The sequence below is a fragment of the Pseudophryne corroboree genome, chromosome 2 (genome assembly GCF_028390025.1).
Source record: "Pseudophryne corroboree isolate aPseCor3 chromosome 2, aPseCor3.hap2, whole genome shotgun sequence".
NCBI classification, from domain to species: domain Eukaryota; kingdom Metazoa; phylum Chordata; class Amphibia; order Anura; family Myobatrachidae; genus Pseudophryne; species Pseudophryne corroboree.
In genome coordinates this window covers 991,641,122-991,661,727 of record NC_086445.1, presented here as the reverse complement: position 1 = coordinate 991,661,727, position 20,606 = coordinate 991,641,122, and the positions used below count along the sequence as shown (strand labels likewise).

At 49.0% G+C, this 20,606-nt stretch overlaps 1 pseudogene; it reads right to left on the bottom strand.

Annotated features, from left to right (window-relative positions):
• Positions 1-20,114: 20,114 nt before the first annotated feature.
• Positions 20,115-20,232, bottom strand: LOC135052087 (5S ribosomal RNA; annotated as a pseudogene).
• Positions 20,233-20,606: the final 374 nt, after the last annotated feature.

Genomic DNA, 20,606 nt, shown 5'->3' with positions numbered 1-20,606 from the left:
ATAAGATAGTATGGTGTGAAACCGGTGGAGGAATGTTCCGCATTATTGTAGAGGTAGACGAGTTCGGGCAGCAAGGCCGGCCAGCGGGTGCGGTCTCCAGCTGGTAGGCTTCTGAGCATCCCAATGAGGGTCTGGTTAGCCCTCTCGCACAGACCATTCCCCTGTGGGTAATACGCTGTCGTTGTTTTTGTCTTCTGGCAGCCATAGTAGGAGCATAGTTCATAAAATAGCTGCGACTCAAAGGCAGGCCCTTGGTCCGTTAGTATGCACTCGGGGTATCCATAGGGCCTGGCGAAGTGTTTCAGGAATAGTTCGGCCGTAGTCTTAGCAGTCAAGTCTTTTGCAGGGACCGCCACTAAGAGTTTGCTATAGTGGTCGGTCATGGTTAAGGCATAGTTGTGTCCACTGGTGCTGGGCTCTAGTTTCACGTGGTCGAGAGTGACAATTTGCAGTGGACGGTGACTTTTGATGGGGTGCAAATGGTCCTCCTGATGTATATCTGGGCGTCTCTTCAGGTTGCAGGGGACACAGTCCCGACACCATCGTTCTACGTCTTCATGCAGACCTATCCACAAGTACCGGGTACGCAAGATGGCTTCCGTTTTTTGTGTACCGAAATGCCCTGACTTGTCGTGGTAGGCGGTAAGTAGGAAATTTGCCTGTTTCCTGGGAACAACTACTTGGTTCACGGTCTGGTGAGTACCGGGGTCAATATGGGTGCGTACTAAGATGCCCTGTTTCAGGTGAAATTGTCTCCGATGTCGCAGTAGCTTTACCAGCTCCGGATCCGCTTCGGCCCGTTGTGCCCTGGTCAGTTGGTTATTACGTCGGAGGAGGGCTGTGAGTTCCTTCAGCACTGGATTCTGTCGCTGGATCGCCTCCCAATCTACAGCAGGGGCTTCGGACAAATCCGATCGTTGTTGGTCCGCGACGGCTAATGGGTCTGAGGTGACCGTCCATCTTTTCTTCGAGGCTTTGAAGACAGGGGCTTCTATTTCTTCCTCGACATCCCTTCCCTCTTCCGCCACATCAGTGGTGGGTAACCGGGACAGTGCGTCGGCGTTACCGTTGGACTTCCCACTCCTGTAGGACACAGTGTATTGGAAATTGGCGAGCCGTGATACCCATCGCTGTTCAAGGGCGCCGAGTCGGGCCGTGGACAGGTGCACCAAGGGGGGGTTGTCTGTCATGATGATAAATGGCGTCGCAGCGAGATAGTGTTTGAATTTTTCCGTGACGGCCCAGACTAGGGCGAGCAGTTCCAGTTTGAAAGCACTGTAATTTTCGCAATTCCGTTCTGTCTTGCGTAATCCTCTACTGGCATATGCGATTACTCTCTCGCGCCCATTCTGCACCTGAGACAATACGGCTCCTAATCCACGATGGCTGGCGTCTGTACATACTTGGAACGGCTGCTCGTAATCGGGATAAGCCAATAGCGGGGCTTCCATCAAGGAGGTCTTCAACTGGTGGAAGGCCTGTTGCTGTTCTTCGCCCCACTGCACTGGTGACGACCCCCTCCTTTCGCGGCCAGACTGACCTCGCAGCAGTTCATGCAACGGAGCGGCCACTTTGGCAAAGTGTTCCACGAAGCGTCTGTAGTATCCCACGAACCCGAGGTAGCTTCGGACATCCCTAACTGTCTTCGGTACTGGCCAGTCCCGAACAACCCGGACCTTCTCAGGGTCGGGCATTACACCTTCCACGCTGACGACATGGCCTAAATACTGGACCTTGGGTTTGAGCAGGTGACATTTCGCGGGCTTAAGTTTCAGACCACATTTTGTCAGTTGTTGGAACACTTCTTCTAGATGTTGTAAGTGGTCCTCGAAACTCTTCGAGAAAATTATTACGTCATCGAGATATAGCAAGACCATCTCGAAGTTGTGCTGTCCAAGACAGTGTTCCATGACGCGTTGGAATATGGCGGGCGCGTTACAAAGCCCGAATGGCATCCTTTCGAATTCAAACAGACCCATCGGTGTCGTGAAGGCTGTTTTTTTCCATGTCTTCGGGGGCCATCTGAATCTGCCAGTATCCACTGGTGAGGTCAAGGGTCGAAAAGTATGCGGCAGTCTTCAGGGCCGTCAAGGACTCTTCTATCCGAGGGAGCGGGTAGGCGTCCTTATGGATAGCTGCATTGAGCTTGCGGTAATCAACACAGAAGCGTAGGCTGCCGTCCTTCTTCTTAACGATCACTAGCGGAGCTGCCCAGGGACTGTGACTTTTTTTGATAACTCCCGCGTCTTTCATTTCCGCTATCATTTTTCTCACAGGTTGGTACAAGGCTGGGGGAAGGGGTCGGTGACTCTCCTTAATAGGAGGGATCGTCCCTGTAGGAATATGGTGGTACACCTTGTCGGCTCTTCCAAAATCCGAAGGGTGTTGGCTAAAAGCTGCAGCATTCCGCCGCACCACTCGTAATACTCCCGCTTTTTGTTCGTCGGGGGTATCTGCGCTGCCGATCTGAATATCAGCCCACTATGGGGTTTTTTGACCCGTTGTCGATGGCCCCTCGGTCGCCGTCTCTTGGGCAGCTGTGGTCACCTCCTGGCCTACAATGTCTTGGAAGTCGATTGAGCTTATTTTCGCCACCAGGCAGCGCTTGTGTAGTCTGATAGTATAGGAATGCGGGTTTAAGATGCGCACTGGCACTCTTCCGTGTTTCACCTTTGCTAGCGTTCTCACCACCGCGAAGGGTTGTTGGCCCTCCGAGTCACAGGGTTCCACCAAGGCTTCATAATCTCGTCCGCCTGGGCCAATTTTTGCCCTACACCAAATTACATGTTCGGAGTTCGGCCTCAAGAGGATGACCCGGTGGTCGGCGATTCTGGCCATCCCCACCTCCCCTTGATGGTTGGCGAATTTCTTCTCCTTCTCCAGCAGGTGCACCGTCTGCTGCAAGGCTCTCCGCTCCACTGGGGCGGCTATCTGCATCTCTTGCCGAAGGGCTTCCACTAGCTCATCAGGGCAGTTCTTCAAGACATTCATCCCCAGGATGACGGGAGGTAGGTGGGTGTTAGGAGCCGTGGTGACAAGATACCCTTGCCGGGGCAATGTCGCGTTTCCAATTTTTGTGTCCGCTTCCCAGTAACCCTGATATGTTATGGGTTGTCCATTGCTGGCCAGCAGATGGAGCCAGGTGGTTGGTGGGGACACAATGGCGGCTTCGTCCCAGTGCTGAAGGAACTCGGTGATCCGGATGGTGGAGACTTGCGACCCAGTATCTAGCAGAGCTGGAATTTCAATTCCATCGATACAGATCTTCAGGTGTGGGCACTCCCCGACGTATCTGGACCATTCTTGGGGCAGTGGCCCACTTACTGGTTCCTCTCCCGAAGGTCGGTCCGTTGCCTCGGGAGTTCTTCGTTTAAAGCGGCCGCAGGGCAGTTCCTTGCGATATGGCCACTCTGTCGACACCTTCTGCATATCGGGCTCCCCTGAGAGTCGAACTGGTCGGTGGGTCTTCGGCCAGATTCTTTTACCACATCCCAGCGAGGGCGACTCCGCCCACTTCATTCTTGATGCCATTCTTGGCGCCTATTCCTCTCTTGGTCCCTGTCGAACTCATCCATCCTTCGGTTCATTCGGGAGAGAGTCGCCGTCATCTCCGCCAGCTTTTGGTTGAGCGTTTCCCTAGAATCTGGACTCGCTGAGGCTTGCGCTTGTTGGAGGACCGTTCCTCCTTGGGTTGGTCCGTCAGATTTCCTGAGCGGTGTGGTTTCTCTGTAGCTGTCCTCTTCACTCCACTCCGAAGACGCGTCTTTCTCGACATTATTACTCTGATTTTTCCCAAGGATCTGCAGCATCGTCTCTTTGAATTCGGAGAAGGAGCTCTCTGGTTGCCGTCGTCTCTCCATGCGCATTTGAGATCGAATCGTCTCTCCTCTTGCCCCTTCCACAAACAGGTCTGTTAACGTTCTGTCTATCCCTTCGACCTCTCGTTCATCCAGAGCCCGTATAGTCTTTGCAGCTTCTTGTAGGGCCAGCGCGAAGTCACGCAGTGATTAATTGGGTCTTTGTTTCCTCGCATAAAGGCGGCTCTTTAATTCCGCTATGGTCTGGCAGTCGAATATGGTCACCAGCTTCTTGAAGATGCATTCGACGGTTTTCTTTTCACTGTTTTCCCATGCCTTCACTTCCCGTAGTGCCGAATCCGTCAATTGACCCATCACGATCTCTATTTTCTGTTCTTCGGTTAGTGAGTACAGGCGGAACATGGAGTACATCTCGTCTTTGAATTCTTTGAACGTACTCGAACCCGGCACTTGTTTTCCTGCAAACGTTGGTAACCACAGTGCTCCAAAATAGTATGGCATAGTCAACGGTGATGTCGCCATGGTGGTCGTGTTTCCTTGTCCGGGTGTCGGTGGTAGCATGGGAGTAGCGGGAACCTGTGGATCCGTCATCTTGCTCGTATCCTGTTCGCGGACGCCAAATGTGATATGTGGTGCAGCGTACCTGAAGCCTCACGCTCGTCCGGAGGCGGCCTCTCTGGTTGTTCAGTTCTTACTTGTCGCGGGGTCGGCCGGGGTCTGCGTAGAACGGCTGCGTGGGACCTGGGCAGAAGGACGGAGATACCCCAGTACGAGCAACACCCTCCCAGATATACAAGGTTCACTACAGTGGGCTACGGTAACAAGGATTTATTGCAATCAGGTGGTATCGGTTTTAAATAGCTTGAATTGCTGGTTAGTAACCGGGTACACTACGGTATGGTACAACATTTAGTATCACATAGTAATTGTATAGTAAACATACCCCATCAACATGAATGCTTTTCTACACATCAATACTGAATACATTGCTCAAAAACAAAAGAAACCTGGTTCAAGAATGTTCAAATATTATACTCATATGCCACTAGATGGTGCTGCGAATCCAGCAATGGCAGTCTCTAGACTTATACGCAATCCAGGGAAGTTCAGTATGAGTCTATGCAAGGCGCCTAATAATTGCACAAGCCGTGAGGATTACTTCCAACACTGTCCCGGTGGGGTTCCCAGTGCTTAAAAGGTGCGGGTAAAACACAAAGGGGTAAGTTATTGGTGATGCTCCCTTACGGGTAGTATGGGTCCTCCTGGTAAGGTTGTGGGCGCTGTCAATAGGCGACTTTAGAAAAGGGAGGGGGCTGCACGGTCATGTCTGTGGTGGTTCAGAGGACTTCCTCCGGTATCACCTCCATGGGTACCGAGGGTACATGGGGTTTTTGGGTCTGTTGTTCCCGGGGGGGGGGGGGGGGGAAGAGGGCTGGCTTTAATAGGGTCCTGGTTGCTACAGGGGGCACAGCACTGAAGGAGTACCTGATTACCGCGGAGTCTCCAGCGCGGCACTCTCACTCCGTCCTGCAGTCACACAGCGGCGTTCCCCGCACCTCTCTCTCTCTCTCCCGGGATGTATCAGCGCGGACCTCTTCACAGGCAGCGTGTTCCACTCTCGCCCCTGTCGCTGCGGCCTCGGACTCGGCTCCCGGCAGCCGCTCGCGGTCTCTCCTCGCGCGGCGGCTTCTCTAACAGCAGTGAGACCCGCCGCTGCTCTGCTCACCGCGCGTCTCCTCTCTCTCTCCGGCCGGAGTTTCTCTCAGCGCGGCGCTGCGCCGGGACGTCCTTTCCTCTCAGGTGCAGCTCCCTTCTCCTCCGTCCGTCTCCTGGCTTCTTCCGGTCTCTGCTCTCCCGCTCTCTCCTCTGGCGCCAACTCCTCCTTTTTCTTCTTCCCGCTCTGCGGGCAGCCAATTCCCGCCTTCTCTTGGTTAGGAGGCACTGGGTCCTAATGCCCTCCAGTTAGTCCTCCTGTCAGACGTGGTTGCCTAGCAACCAATCGGCCAGCCATATTAACCCCCTGCAGTCCCTGGAACGGTCCCTGGAAGTAATGAACGGTCACGCTGCCGAGACACATCCCCGTCCAGCACTGGCCGGCTCGCGATGTGGCATGCTGACGCCACACCACGCTTGCTCCTGGCCGCCCTGTGCTGTGTTCCTGGCCGCGGTGTGACGTGCTGACGTCACACCGCGCTCCCTCACGCCCGCCCGTTCCGACGTATCTAAATATATTTTGGGGTAACAGGTAAAACAGTTCCCTGACCCCTGTTAGCTCCCGGAGTGCTGGGCGTTCTCCTAATGTGGGGGTGACTCATGGGGATGGCATTTCCCATGAGGCCATACTCCTTGAAGTGAAGCCACACTGCCTTTTTTGGGTCCCAATTATACTTCCCAAGAAGTTGTAAGGTATATCTTTTGTCTGGTGAAAACGCACTTTGGAATCTCATGGTAATTTGACTGGTAATTCTGCATCTTTCTCATTAAAGGGGTCTATTTACTAAGCCTTGGATGGAGATAAAGGGGACGGAGATAACGTACCAGCCAACCGGCTCCTAACTGTCATTTTTCAAACCCAACCTGTGACATGGAAGTTATGAGCTGATTGGCTGGTACTTTATCTCCATCCGAGGCTTACTAAATAGACCCCTGAGTTTCTGTTGAATGCAAGCAGCTGTAGTTGAAGAAGTACATCTACTTTATGCTGCTCTTTCACTCTAATGACATGTTTTGATAACAGATCTGCACTGTGGGACTGGAGCAATGACAAGACTACAAGTTCTGCTGCACCTCGGTCATCTGCTGGTTTTGGGTACGTCTTTAAGCTTAACCTTCCCATACATACCATTTTATTTTCTTCTTAAAACAAACACATTATCCCCCCCGCCCTCTGTTTGTGCACAGGTTCAGCTATACTACAGCCGCCAACCCACCTCAGGCTCTCTTCTGTAAATTTTCAGCATATCCTGACCTGGGAGGAACCAAATAATGGATCTCTTATTATCTACTACTGCGTGGAATATTCTACAGACCTGTACGTGCACGGACTATAAAATAAGATTACATACAACTTGCTGAGCTACAAATGGAATCCCCTGTCGTTCAGGATAAGTCAGAGCTGATGCAGAATTATGGTTTGAGAAATGTTATTTAGAAAATATTACCACTACTGATGTCAAACCCCCCCTCCCCTTTATGTATAGCTGGTCAGAAATGCATTATGGGAACTTGTGACATTAAACAGCACTAAGCCATCACTAATAAACAAGAAAGGCAGCCATTTTGAAAAAAAATGTCTGTCAGTTTCCACACAATCTATAGATTCACATGCACAGTAGCCAATATAACCAAACTGGATAAAGGCAAATAAGAGGTATCCAAAATTTGGAGGATCTGGGCATCTGCAGACCCACCACAATCATCTGAATCAGGGCCAATTTTCATAATACATATTTAGGGGGGATGTACTAAGCAGTGAAAAGAGTGGAGAAGTTGCCAATGGCAACCGATCAGCTGCTACGTATCATTTTATAGAATGCATTTTATAAATGTTAACTCAACACTGATTGGTTGCCATGGGCAACTTCTCCAGTGGCTCACTTCTCCGCACTTTTCACTGCTTCATGAATAAATATACCCCTTAGATACTACTGACCAGTTCTTTTGTTCCATTATCTCCAATATAAGATCAGGCTGACCATTCTGTCCCTATGACTGCCCTCTGTCCTGCAATCTAGGATATATTTTCCTTGAGAGCTTGCTCTTACATTATATTATGTGATTCTCATTTCAGACATATTTTTCCTCTTATGTTCCCTGATTGCTTCATATCTTCATTTCTTCTTATATCAGCGGCCCGTTTACACCAGTCACGGATTGCTGCAATATCACATATCCGCTCTGTGACGTGACAAAATATTTCACAGACATACATGGAAGTTACAGAACAAGACTCTACAGCTTTACTCACAAAGACGCATCAAACAATTCATACTTACCACATGAGCTGAACCCATTTACCAATAGTAAGTGCAACTGTGCATGTACTGTAACAGTCAGGGTAGTTCTCAGTTTCCCCCAACCCACAGGCATGTTTCTCAGCTGATATAGCTCTGCCGACTGTCACCACGCTGCTCCTCCACCTCTGCAGCCAGGCTAAGGGCATACGTCCCAACTGTTTCTATTTCAGTGGAACAGTCCCTCTTTTTGGACACTGTCCCGCTGTCCCACCTGCGAACCTCGGTGTTCCACAGGCAGGAAGGGGGGGTTCGTTATGATTTACCGCCGCCCGGGATGCCAATGTCAGTATCCCGACATCGGCATCCCGAGCGGTAGAACGCTGGCAAGGAGGCAAGCGCAATAAAGCCACTTGCGGGCTCACTGCGCTAGCCACGCTACAGGCTCGGTGGTGAGCTATGCTCACTACAGATTCTATTCTCCCTCTCTAACCACAGAGGGTGAATCACCTACCTCGCCGGTATAATGGCAGCGTTATGGTGCCCCTGGCATCTGCATTGTGACAGCCGGATCCTGACGAACGGTATGCTAACTGCATACCAGGAAGGGGTTTAGGTTGGGGAAGCATTACATCACTGTGTGCATGCGGACAGTACATGCACAGTACAGGTAAACCAGTCGGCAGCTCAGCTACTCAGGAGTGCTGGGCAAGCCCCCAGATTGACCAAAATGGGGGACGCGCCATGAGGACATGCCCCTTCCACCCAAGGCCACCCCCCTTCCACCTGAGGCCACTCCCCTTTTTGGATGCATGCCCCCAAGGTGTACGAGGGTCCCAATGTCAGGAAAGCATTTGTTGGGAGGTATGCTAAGGGTGAGACCCAGGGAGAGGAGAGAGAAAGTCCCAGGGAGAGGAAAGAAAGAGAGAGAGACCTGGGGAAAAGAGAGAAAGAGCTCTAGGTAGAGGAGAGAGGAATCGGGGAGAGAGAGCAAGCAAGAGCTGATTGGTTGGAGCACCATTTAATATTAGTAATGAGTGATAACAAGCATATCACTCATTATTAAATGGTGGGCTCTTATTGTGTAATATATGCTAAATCGTATGCAGAATGTACTGAAGGCATGCTGGGAACTCTATTCCTATTACAGTGGGGGAGGTACAGGTTGAGTATCTCTGCAAATTTTCCCTAAAACACAAATGTTGTATTTTTATTTTCCAGCCATACTTGGTCCCCCGATTGTGGACGTTGCTGCGTGTGACAGTTGCATTAACATTTCCATTCACCCTCCGGTCTCTTACTTATGGAGTGAAAAGGAACAACGCAACGTTGGCATGCTGAGTGGCGATGTCTATCCAGTGCTGGATTACACCATTCAGTTGTGGCCCTCCACAGAGGTAGGCAGCGTTCTGTGTGCACATATATAGGTGTGCAGCCCTATTCCACAGCTGCTGGTCTTGACCATTTCTAAGATAGAGCAAGCGAGGAAAAATGTCAATTATTGACTTCTAAGTCCTATCTAGTATTAGCTTTGGGACATCCCTTAGGTGTTTTCTTGAAATGAAATGCTGCTTGCCGAGGCATAATAATGTCTTGCATAAGTCAGGAGGGTAAGACGGCAGTGGAGCTGCCTTTATCACGTCACATTTCGACACTTTTTATTTTATTTTACTACACTGTGTTGGTGCAAAAAGATGAAAGTAATATCCGAGTTTCAGTTAACATTAGATGTAAACATAAGTTCACATTGGGGCAGAGTTGAATGCAAGTTGGCTGCAACTGGTCCAGATTTATGTGCATGGAAGGAAGAGGCTGACGCAAAGCGGCTGCATGTGTGTGATGCCGCGGAAGCCTATTATACTACCTTATGCTAACAGCAGTTTCTCTAGAGCAGTGATCTCCAACCCGTAGCTCGCGCACGGGCTTGGGCAGTCACTAGCACTCCTTCTCCCTTTATTTTTAATATGGTGCCGGCCGTCAGCCAATCAGAGCTCGTGGACGGCAGCTAAATGGCTGAAGGACCGCGAGTTTTGATTGGCTCACTTACTGGCACCATGTTTTAAATGCCCACCGCCGCCGAAGACTCTGTCACCCTCACCGCTGCCACTCTCCGGACTTCACAGGAGAGGCACACGCTGCACTCTCCTTCCCTTCCGTCCCTCATACAGGAGGAGCAGCACCGGTGGCAGTAGAAGAAGCCAGCAAGGGTTAACCTGTGTGGGGCACTGTATCAGACACTGCGGGGGGTGGGCATTTTATCTGGTGCTGCGGGGGGCATGTTAAATGGCACTGCAGGGGGAATTGTATCTGGTACTGGTGGTGCATTGTATCTGGCACTGCTGGGGGGCATTATTTGTGTGTCTGACACTGCTGAGGGGCATTATTTGTGTATCTAGCACTACACGGGGGGGCATTACTTGTAGTTGTGAGGACACACCCACTTTTGCAGGAACGCACGCGCATTGGGGAGGGGGTAGCTCCTCCAGAGGTTTTATTTTCCATAAGTAGCTCACACCCCAATTAAGGTTGGAGACCACTGCTCTAGAGCTAATGAGCGGATCTGTGCGGCTTCAACCAGAAGCCGCGCCACCCAACGTTTTCCCGTCCACAGCTGAAACCGCCACCATTAGTATCTTCTCCTGAATCAGCGCCATGCTAGGTGTAAGAGATCTATCATTAACGAACCTTCCTATTACCACATACATAGACCTATAGCTACATGCCTACAGTAGTGTGTGATCGCATTGGTGCCGCCCAGTTCCAAACCACGCATTTCACACAAAGCGAGATCCGGCAAACAAACTATTTGCATATATACAAAGAGATCCGTCCAACTCAAAATCAGCCCCAAAATGCATGTATTGACCCACATACAGAGTTACATGCATTTTTACAAGTAGACTGGTGATTAGTATAGAAAGATCACAGTGATCTGGTGACCAGTGTACATGCAGAACTTGGTCTTGTGCCTAGTGTCCAAAACTGACCCCAATTAAATACAAATTGGTAGATATACATAGATGGGCCAAGTAGTTATCTGCCGTCAAATTCTATTGTATGTATGTTTCTATCTGAAAATTATACTCACTTTCCCCTTCTATAATTAGACTACTGGCGGCTAGTAGAGCTAATTTCTTGTTTCTTATAATACAGCAATGACTGTGGTTATCAATATGTAATGTTACTGATATTTTATATCACACAGACTCCTATATATAGGAAAGCTGTTTCTACAGAAAATTACACCACATCGATCACTTCACTTCTGCCCAACACCAATTATTGTGTCTCCGTGATGGTATTTGTAGACAATAACGAGAACGCAGTAGCATCCCCCAAGAAATGTGTGGTTACAAAGGTCTACAAAGTGAGGGGTAAGCATGACCAATTTCAATTTTGTAATAAAAATAATTGAACTTTAATTATATGCCAAAATTAATTCAGATTGAATTTTAGAAACGTTGATAAAAGGTAGGAGAGTCAGAACAAAGAAAAGGAGTGGGGGAGTGAAAAGCATCACAGTTCAATCAATGACAAAGAGAAGATATATCTAAGATATCGAATTGCAAATAAATATGTCTCTTAACAAAACAAAAATAGGATTTTAATTACCTGCCGGTAAATCCTTTTCTCGTAGTCCGTAGAGGATGCTGGGGTCCATTTTAGTACCATGGGGTATAGACTGTTCCGCAGGAGCCTTCGGCACTTTAAGACTTTTCAACAGTGTGAACTGGCTCCTCCCTCTATGCCCCTCCTCCAGACCTCAGTATAGGAACTGTGCCCGAGGAGACGGACATTCTCGAGAGAGGAATTATTATTAAACTTGTGGCGAGATTCACACCAGCTCACACCATCCATAAACAACATGTCGGCTAACATGGCCTTTAACATAAGTCATGCCAACCAGCATGCATAACGCAACAGCAACAGCTGTTAACATTTGAACACATGAAAAAGGTGCAAAAAGATAAACGTAATCAGCAGGAAAAATGAGCATTGGGCGGGCGCCCAGCATCCTCTACGGACTACGAGAAAAGGATTTACCGGCAGGTAATTAAAATCCTATTTCTCTAACGTCCTAGAGGATGCTGGGGACTCCGTAAGGACCATGGGGATAGACGGGCTCAGCAGGAGACATGGGCACTTTAAGAAAGAATTTAGTTCCTGGTGTGCACTGGCTCCTCCCTCTATGCCCCTCCTCCAGACCTCAGTTTGATACTGTGCCCAGAGGAGCTGGGTGCTTTTCAGTGAGCTCTCCTGAGTTTACTGATAGAAAGTATTTTGTTAGGTTTTTTATTTTCAGGGAGCTCTGCTGGCAACAGACTCCTGCATCGAGGGACTGAGGGGAGAGAAGCAGCCCTACTCTCTGAAGCTAGGTCCTGCTTCTTAGGCTGCTGGACACCATTAGCTCCAGAGGGATTGGTACGCAGGATCTCACCCTCGCCGTCCGTCCCAGAGCCGCGCCGCCGTCCCCCTTGCATAGCCGGAAGATAGAAGCCGGGTGAGTATGAGAAGAAAAGAAGACTTCACAGGCGGCAGAAGACTTCATGATCTTCACTAGAGGTAACGCACAGCACTGCAGCTGTGCGCCATTGCTCCACACACCTCACATACTCCGGTCACTGCAAGGGTGCAGGGCGCAGGGGGGCGGGGGGGGTGCCCTGGGCAGCATTTGGGACCTCATGTTGGCAAAAGGACACATATATACAGCTGGGCACTGTATATATGTATGAGCCCCCGTCAAAATTACTGTATAAGCGAGACAGAAGCCCGCTGTCGAGGGGGCGGGGCTTCTCCCTCAGCACTCACCAGCGCCATTTTTTCTCCACAGCCCCGCTGAGAGGAAGCTCCCCGGACTCTCCCCTCTCTCACGGTAGAAGAGGGTTGAAAAGAGAGGGGGGGCACATAATTAGGCGCAAAAACTATACATACAGCAGCTACTGGGTTAACATTAAGTTACTGTGTTATTCCTGGGATATTATAGCGCTGGGGTGTATGCTGGCATACTCTCTTTCTGTCTCTCCAAAGGGCCTTGTGGGGGGAACTGTCTTCAGAAAGGACATTCCCTGTGTGTGTGTGGTGTGTCGGTACGCTTGTGTCGACATGTCTGATGAGGAAGGCTATGTGGGAGAGGAGCGGGAGCAAATGAATGTGGTGTCTCCGCCGACGGCGCCGGCACCTGATTGGATGGATATGTGGAAGGTTTTAAATGATAATGTTAATTCCTTGCATAAAAGATTTGACAAGGCTGATGCATTGGGACAGTCAGGGTCTCAACCCGTGCCTGACCCTCTGTCGCAGGGACCGTCAGGGTCTCAGAAGCGCCCACTATCCCAAATTGTTGACACAGATACCGACATGGATTCTGACTCCAGTGTCGATTACGATGATGCAAAGTTACAGCCAAAATTGGCTAAATCCCTTCGATATATTATTATAGCAATAAAGGATGTTTTGCACATCACAGAGGAAACCCCTGTCCCTGACACGAGGGTGTATATGTATAAGGGAAAGAAGCCTGAGGTAACTTTTCCCCCCTCACACGAACTGAATGAGTTATGTGAAAAAGCTTGGGAATCTCCAGATATGAAAATGCAGATTTCCAAACGGATTCTTATGGCGTATCCTTTCCTGCCAGTGGATAGGCTACAATGGGAATCCTCCCCTAGGGTAGACAAAGCTTTAACACGCTTATCCAAAAAGGTAGCCCTGCCGTCCCAGGATACGGCTACCCTCAAAGATGCTGCTGACCGCAAACAGGAGGTTACCCTGAAGTCCATTTATACACATTCAGGTACCTTACTAAGACCGGCAATTGCGTCGGCCTGGGTGTGTAGTGCTGTAGCGGCATGGACAGATACCTTATCTGAGGAATTGGATACCCTAGATAAGGATACTGTATTATTGACCCTGGGGCATATAAAAGACGCTGTCCTATATATGAGAGATGTTCAAAGAGACATTAGTCTACTGGGTTCTAGAATAAACGCTATGCCGATTTCTGCCAGAAGGGTCCTGTGGACTCGGCAATGGACAGGTGATGCCGACTCAAAAAGGCATATGGAGGTTTTACCTTACAGGGGTGAGGAATTGTTCGGGGAAGGTCTCTCGGACCTGGTCTCCACAGCTACAGCTGGAAAGTCAAATTTTTTGCCTTATGTTCCCTCACAACCTAAGAGAGCACCGCATTATCAAATGCAGTCCTTTCGTTCACAAAGAAACAAGAAAGTCCGAGGTGCGTCCTTTCTTGCCAGAGGTAGGGGCAGAGGAAAGAAGCTGCACAACACAGCTAGTTCCCAGGAACAGAAGTCCTCACCGGCCTCTGCAAAATCCACCGCATGACGCTGGGGCTCCACTGGCGGAGTCGGGCCCGGTGGGGGCACGTCTTCGGAATTTCAGCCACATGTGGGTTCACTCCCAGGTGGATCCTTGGGCAATAGAAATTGTGTCTCAGGGTTACAAGCTGGAATTCGAAGAGGTGCCTCCTCGCCGGTATTTCAAATCGGCCCTACCATCTTCCCCCCAAGAGAGGGAAATAGTGTTAAACGCAATACAAAAATTGTATCTTCAGCAGGTGGTGGTCAAGGTTCCCCTCCTTCAACAGGGAGGGGGTTATTATTCGACCATGTTTGTAGTCCCGAAACCGGACGGTTCGGTCAGACCCATATTGAATTTAAAATCTCTGAACCTATACTTGAAAAGGTTCAAGTTCAAGATGGAATCGCTAAGAGCGGTCATCGCAAGCCTGGAAGGGGGGGATTTTATGGTGTCACTGGACATAAAGGATGCGTACCTTCATGTCCCCATTTATCCACCTCATCAGGCGTACCTAAGATTTGCGGTACAGGGTTGTCATTACCAATTTCAGACGTTGCCGTTTGGTCTCTCAACGGCCCCGAGGATTTTCACCAAGGTAATGGCGGAAATGATGGTGCTCCTGCGCAAGCAAGGTGTCACAATTATCCCGTACTTGGACGATCTCCTCATAAAAGCGAGATCAAGAGAGCAGTTGCTGAACAGCGTATCTCTTTCACTGATAGTGTTACAGCAACACGGCTGGATTCTCAATATTCCAAAGTCGCAGTTGGTTCTTACGACTCGTCTACCCTTCTTGGGCATGATTCTGGACACGGACCAGAAGAGGGTTTATCTCCCGATAGAGAAGGCCCAGGAACTCATGACTCTGGTCAAGAACCTATTGAAACCAAAACAGGTGTCAGTGCATCATTGCACTCGAGTCCTGGGAAAGATGGTGGCATCATACGAGGCCATTCCCTTCGGCAGGTTCCATGCAAGGACTTTCCAATGGGACCTACTGGACAAGTGGTCCAGGTCACATCTTCAGATGCATCGGTTGATCACCCTGTCCCCCAGGGCCAGGGTGTCACTACTGTGGTGGCTGCAGAGTGCTCACCTTCTCGAGGGCCGCAGATTCGGCATTCAGGACTGGATCCTGGTGACCACGGACGCAAGCCTCCGAGGTTGGGGAGCAGTCACACAGGGAAGAAATTTCCAGGGTCTTTGGTCAAGTCAAGAGACTTGTCTTCACATCAACATCCTGGAGCTAAGGGCCATATACAAGCGGAGGTCTACGTCAAGCGGAGACCTTACTTCGTGACCAACCAGTTCTGATCCAGTCAGACAACATCACCGCAGTGGCTCATGTAAACCGCCAAGGCGGCACAAGGAGCAGAGTGGCAATGGTGGAAGCCACCAGAATTCTTCGCTGGGTGGAGAATCATGTAAGCGCACTGTCAGCAGTGTTCATTCCGGGAGTGGACAACTGGGAAGCAGACTTCCTCAGCAGACACGACCTACACCCGGGAGAGTGGGGACTTCATCCAGAAGTCTTCGCACAGATTGTGAGTCGGTGGGAACTGCCACAGATAGACATGATGGCGTCCCGCCTCAACAAAAAGCTACAGAGGTATTGCGCGAGGTCAAGAGACCCTCAGGCAGTAGCGGTAGACGCCCTAGTGACACCGTGGGTGTTCCGGTCAGTCTATGTATTTCCTCCTCTTCCTCTCATACCAAAGGTGTTGAGGATAATAAGGAGAAAAGGAGTGAGAACAATCCTCATTGTTCCAGATTGGCCAAGACGGACCTGGTATCCAGATCTGCAGGAACTGCTCACAGAAGATCCGTGGCCTCTTCCTCTAAGACAGGACCTGTTGCAGCAGGGACCCTGTCTGTTCCAAGACTTACCGCGGCTGCGTTTGACGGCATGGCGGTTGAACGACGGATCCTAGCAGAAAAAGGCATTCCGGTTGAGGTTATCCCTACGCTGATAAAGGCTAGGAAGGAAGTAACAGCAAAACATTATCACGTATATGGCGAAAATATGTTTCTTGGTGTGAGACCAAGAATGCTCCTACGGAAGTATTCCATCTGGGCCGTTTCCTTCACTTCCTACAAACTGGAGTGAATTTGGGCCTTAAATTAGGTTCCATTAAGGTTCAGATTTCGGCCCTATCCATTTTCTTTCAAAAAGAATTGGCTTCTCTCCCAGAAGTTCAGACTTTTGTAAAGGGAGTGCTGCATGTTCAGCCTCCTTTTGTGGCACCTTGGGACCTTAAGTTTCCTAAAGTCACACTGGTTTGAACCACTTAAAACGGTGGAGTTGAAATATCTCACGTGGAAGGTGGTCATGTTATTAGCCTTGGCTTCGGCTAGGCGAGTGTCTGAATTAGCGGCTTTGTCACATAAAAGCCCCTATTTGGTTTTCCATTTGGATAGAGCAGTATTGCAGACCCGTTCGCAATTTCTGCCAAAAGTGGTTTCATCTTTTCATATGAACCAACCTATTGTGGTGCCTGTGGCTACACGTGACTTGGAGGATTCCGAGTTACTTGATGTGGTCAGGGCTTTGAAAATGTACGTAGCCAGAACGGGTAGAGTCAGGAAAACTGAAGCGCTGTTTGTCCTGTATGCACCCAACAAAATTGGTGCCCCTGCTTCAAAGCAAACTATTGCTCGCTGGATTTGTAACACGATTCAGCAAGCGCATTCTACGGCTGGTTTGCCGTTACCAAAATCGGTCAAGGCCCATTCCACTAGGAAGGTGGGCTCTTCTTGGGCGGCTGCCTGGGGGGTCTCGGCACTACATCTGTGTCGAGCTGCTACTTGGTCTGGTTCAAATACTTTTGCAAAATTCTACAAGTTTGATACCATGGCTGAGGAGGACCTCATGTTTGCTCAATCGGTGCTGCAGAGTCATCCGCACTCTCCCGCCCGTTTGGGAGCTTTGGTATAATCCCCATGGTCCTTACGGGGTCCCCAGCATCCTCTAGGATGTTAGAGAAAATAAAATTTTACTTACCGGTAAATCTATTTCTCGTAGTCCGTAGAGGATGCTGGGCACCCGTCCCAAGTGCGGACTTCTTCTGCAATACTTGTATATAGTTATTGCTTCAATAAGGGTTATGTTATAGTTGCATCGGTCTTGAGCTGATGATATGTTTTCATACTGTTGACTGGGTAGTTATCACAAGTTATACGGTGTGATTGGTGTGGCTGGTATGAATCTTGCCCTTGGATTAACAAAATCCTTTCCCCGTACTGTCCATCTTCTCTGGGCACAGTTTCTCTAACTGAGGTCTGGAGGAGGGGCATAGATGGAGGAGCCAGTGCACACCAGGAACTAAATTATTTTTTAAAGTGCCCATGTCTCCTGCGGAGCCCGTCTATCCCCATAGTCCTTACGGAGTCCCCAGCATCCTCTACGGACTACGAGAAATAGATTTACCGGTAAGTAAAATCTTATTTTTCTCTTATATCCTAGAGGATGCTGGGGTCCATTTTAGTACCATGGGGATGTACCAAAGCTCCCAATACGGGCGGGAAAGTGCTAATGTTCCTGCAGAACTGACTGAACAAATCTTAGGTCGTCAGCAGCCAAGGTGTCAAACTTATAAAACTTAGCAAACGTGTTTGCACCTGACCAACTAGCAGCTCGGTAGATTTGTAAAGCCGAGACACCCCGGGCAGCCGCCCAGGACGAACCCACTTTCCTTGTAGAGTGGGCTTTTACCGAAGTCGGTAACGGCAATCCTGCCGTGGAATGAGCGTGCTGAATGGTACCCCTGATCCAGCGCGCAATAGTCTGCTTAGAAGCAGGACCCCCAATCTTGTTGGGGTCATAGAGGACAAACAAAGATTCTGTTTTCCTTATCCTAGCCATTCTTGCAACATAAATCCTCAACACTCTGACGACATCCAAGGATTTTGAGACGGCTGAGGTGTCAGAAGCCACTGGCACCACCACTGGTTGGTTGATATGAAAAGAAGACACAACCTTCGGAAGAAAGTGCTGACGTGTTCTCAGTTCAGCCCTATCTTCATGAAATATTAAGTAAGGACTCTTGTGTGACAGAGCTCCTAACTCACACACCCGTCTGCCTGAGGCCAAGGCCAATAGCATGACCACTTTACAAGTGAGAAACTTCAACTCTACGTCTTGTAGAGGCTCAAACCAGTCCGATTTAAGGAACTGCAACACCACATTAAGATCCCATGGCGCCACAGGAGGCACAAAGGGAGGTTGGATGCGCAGAACCCCCTTTACGAACGTCTAGACCTCAGGAAGAGAAGCCAATTGTTTCTGAAAGAAAACTGACAAGGCCGAAATCTGAACTTTGATAGATCCTAATCTCAATCCAGCATCCACACCCGCCTGTAGAAATAGGAGCAGACGTCCTAATTGAAACTCCACCGCAGGAGACTTCTTGGATTCACACCAAGATACATATTTTCTCCAAATACGATGGTAATGTTTGGACATTACCCCTTTCCTGGCCAGAATAAGTGTGGGAATGACTTCATTGGGAATACGCTTACGGGTTAGGATCTGGCGCTAAACAGCTATGCCGTCAAACGCAGCCGCGGTAAGTCCTGATAAACTAACGGCCCCTGCTGAAGCAGGTCCTCGCGAAGAGGCCGAGGATCTTCCAGTAATAGCTCTTGAAGATCTGGATACCAGGCCCTCCTTGGCCAGTCTGGAGCAATGAGAATTGCTTGCACTCATGTTCTTCTGATGATCTTGAGAACCTTTGGAACAAGTGGAAGTGGAGGGAACAGATACACCGACTGAAACACCCACTGGGTCACCAGTGCATCCACTGCTATTGCTAGTGGGTCTCTCGACCTGGAACAATATGTCGGAAGCTTCTTGTTGAGACGAGATGCCATCATGTCCACTTGAGGAACGCCCCAACGACTTGTTACCTCCGCAAAGACTTCTGGGTGGAGGCCCCATTCTCCTGGATGGAGATCGTGTCTGCTGAGGAAATCTGCTTCCCAGTTGTCCACTCCCGGAATGAAAATTGCCAATAGAGCTTTTGCATGTCTTTCTGCCCAGAGGAGTATCTTTGTCACCTCTGCTATTGCCGCCCTGCTTTTTGTTCCACCTCGACGGTTTATGTAAGCAACTGCCATTACATTGTCTGACTGGATCTGTATGGGGCGACCTTGAAGAAGGTGTGCCGCTTTATGAAGGCTGTTGTACACAGCTCTCAACTCCAGAATGTTTATGTGAAGGCGAGTTTCTTGACTTGACCATCTTCCTTGGAAGCTTTCTCTTTGCGTGACTGCTCCCCATCCTCGGAGACTTGCATCTATGGTCACCAGGATCCAGGCCTGAATCCCGAACCTGCGTCCCTCCAGGAGGTGAGAAATTTGTAGCCACGTGGGTAGAAAAACGATTGATTGAGTCTGCACAGGATCACTCTATATATACAGTTGATATCCAAAATGATATTATTAAAGCTATAGCTCTAAAATAAACCATCATATGGCCATGTACCCAATAAGCAATTAGGGTTCAGCGCTGGGTTGGCAGTGCTCCCAGAAAATAGTTCAGTAAACTACTTGAGAAAATGAGGGAAATGGTTCCCGTATAGTACCGGAACCAAAAGAAAAAAGAAAGACTATATGTCTCTTCTGGGGCACACTTATTTAATTAATTGCATAAGATTTGTATTATTATTAGGTTAAAATATAACTTTTAATTTTGTCCCTCATAAAATAATGGCTGAAAGGCAACAAGAAAAAAATGACACTGTATATGACAAAATAATCTAAACAAACCTCAAATGGTATAAATATTGGAAATACTGGCGTTGTGGCTCAATGAGCAAAAATATATGTCCGATGTTGAAGATTAGTCTCTTCTTCCTAATTTGTTACAATATATACTATAATAGAGACATGACAGGAAGAGAGAGAGAGAGAGAGAGAGAGAGAGAATGTACTCCGGGCTCTACCCAATTCCCTGGTAAAGTACTAGTTGAAAGAAATAAGGAATAATACTTGGTTCTGTGTCCTGTGTCCTTGGTTTGGATAAAAATACCTGCGGTACCTGGTATTCTCTGGTGGTCTCCCACCCAGGTACTGACCTGGCCCACAGTGCTTGGCTTCCAAGATCAGACGAGGTTGGACATACTCAGTGTGGTTTGACCGCAGGTAGGTATATCGCACCTGATGACACTGGAAAACATGTGTTGTCTGATCTGAAATGCCTGTAGGAACTCCCAAAGTTCATGCAGAATACTCAGTGCTGCAAAAATTAATGTGAGAATAATTTGGATGATGGTGTAACAATGCTGCAAAAAGATTTGTAATAGAGAATCAGGTCTGTATTTCAAACCACTTCTGCTTTTTGATCATCTGCCCAAGCATCGAATGAAAAAATGAGAGGGTGGTAGAAAAACGACACTGAAACGGAAGAAAGATAGGGGAACACTTCTGCTGTCCTGTTATGTGACAAACTTGTGCTCTGTTTACATATTGCATTGCAGAGTCCCAAGGTTGTTAAACAGGATAAGAGGGAGTTCCAGAT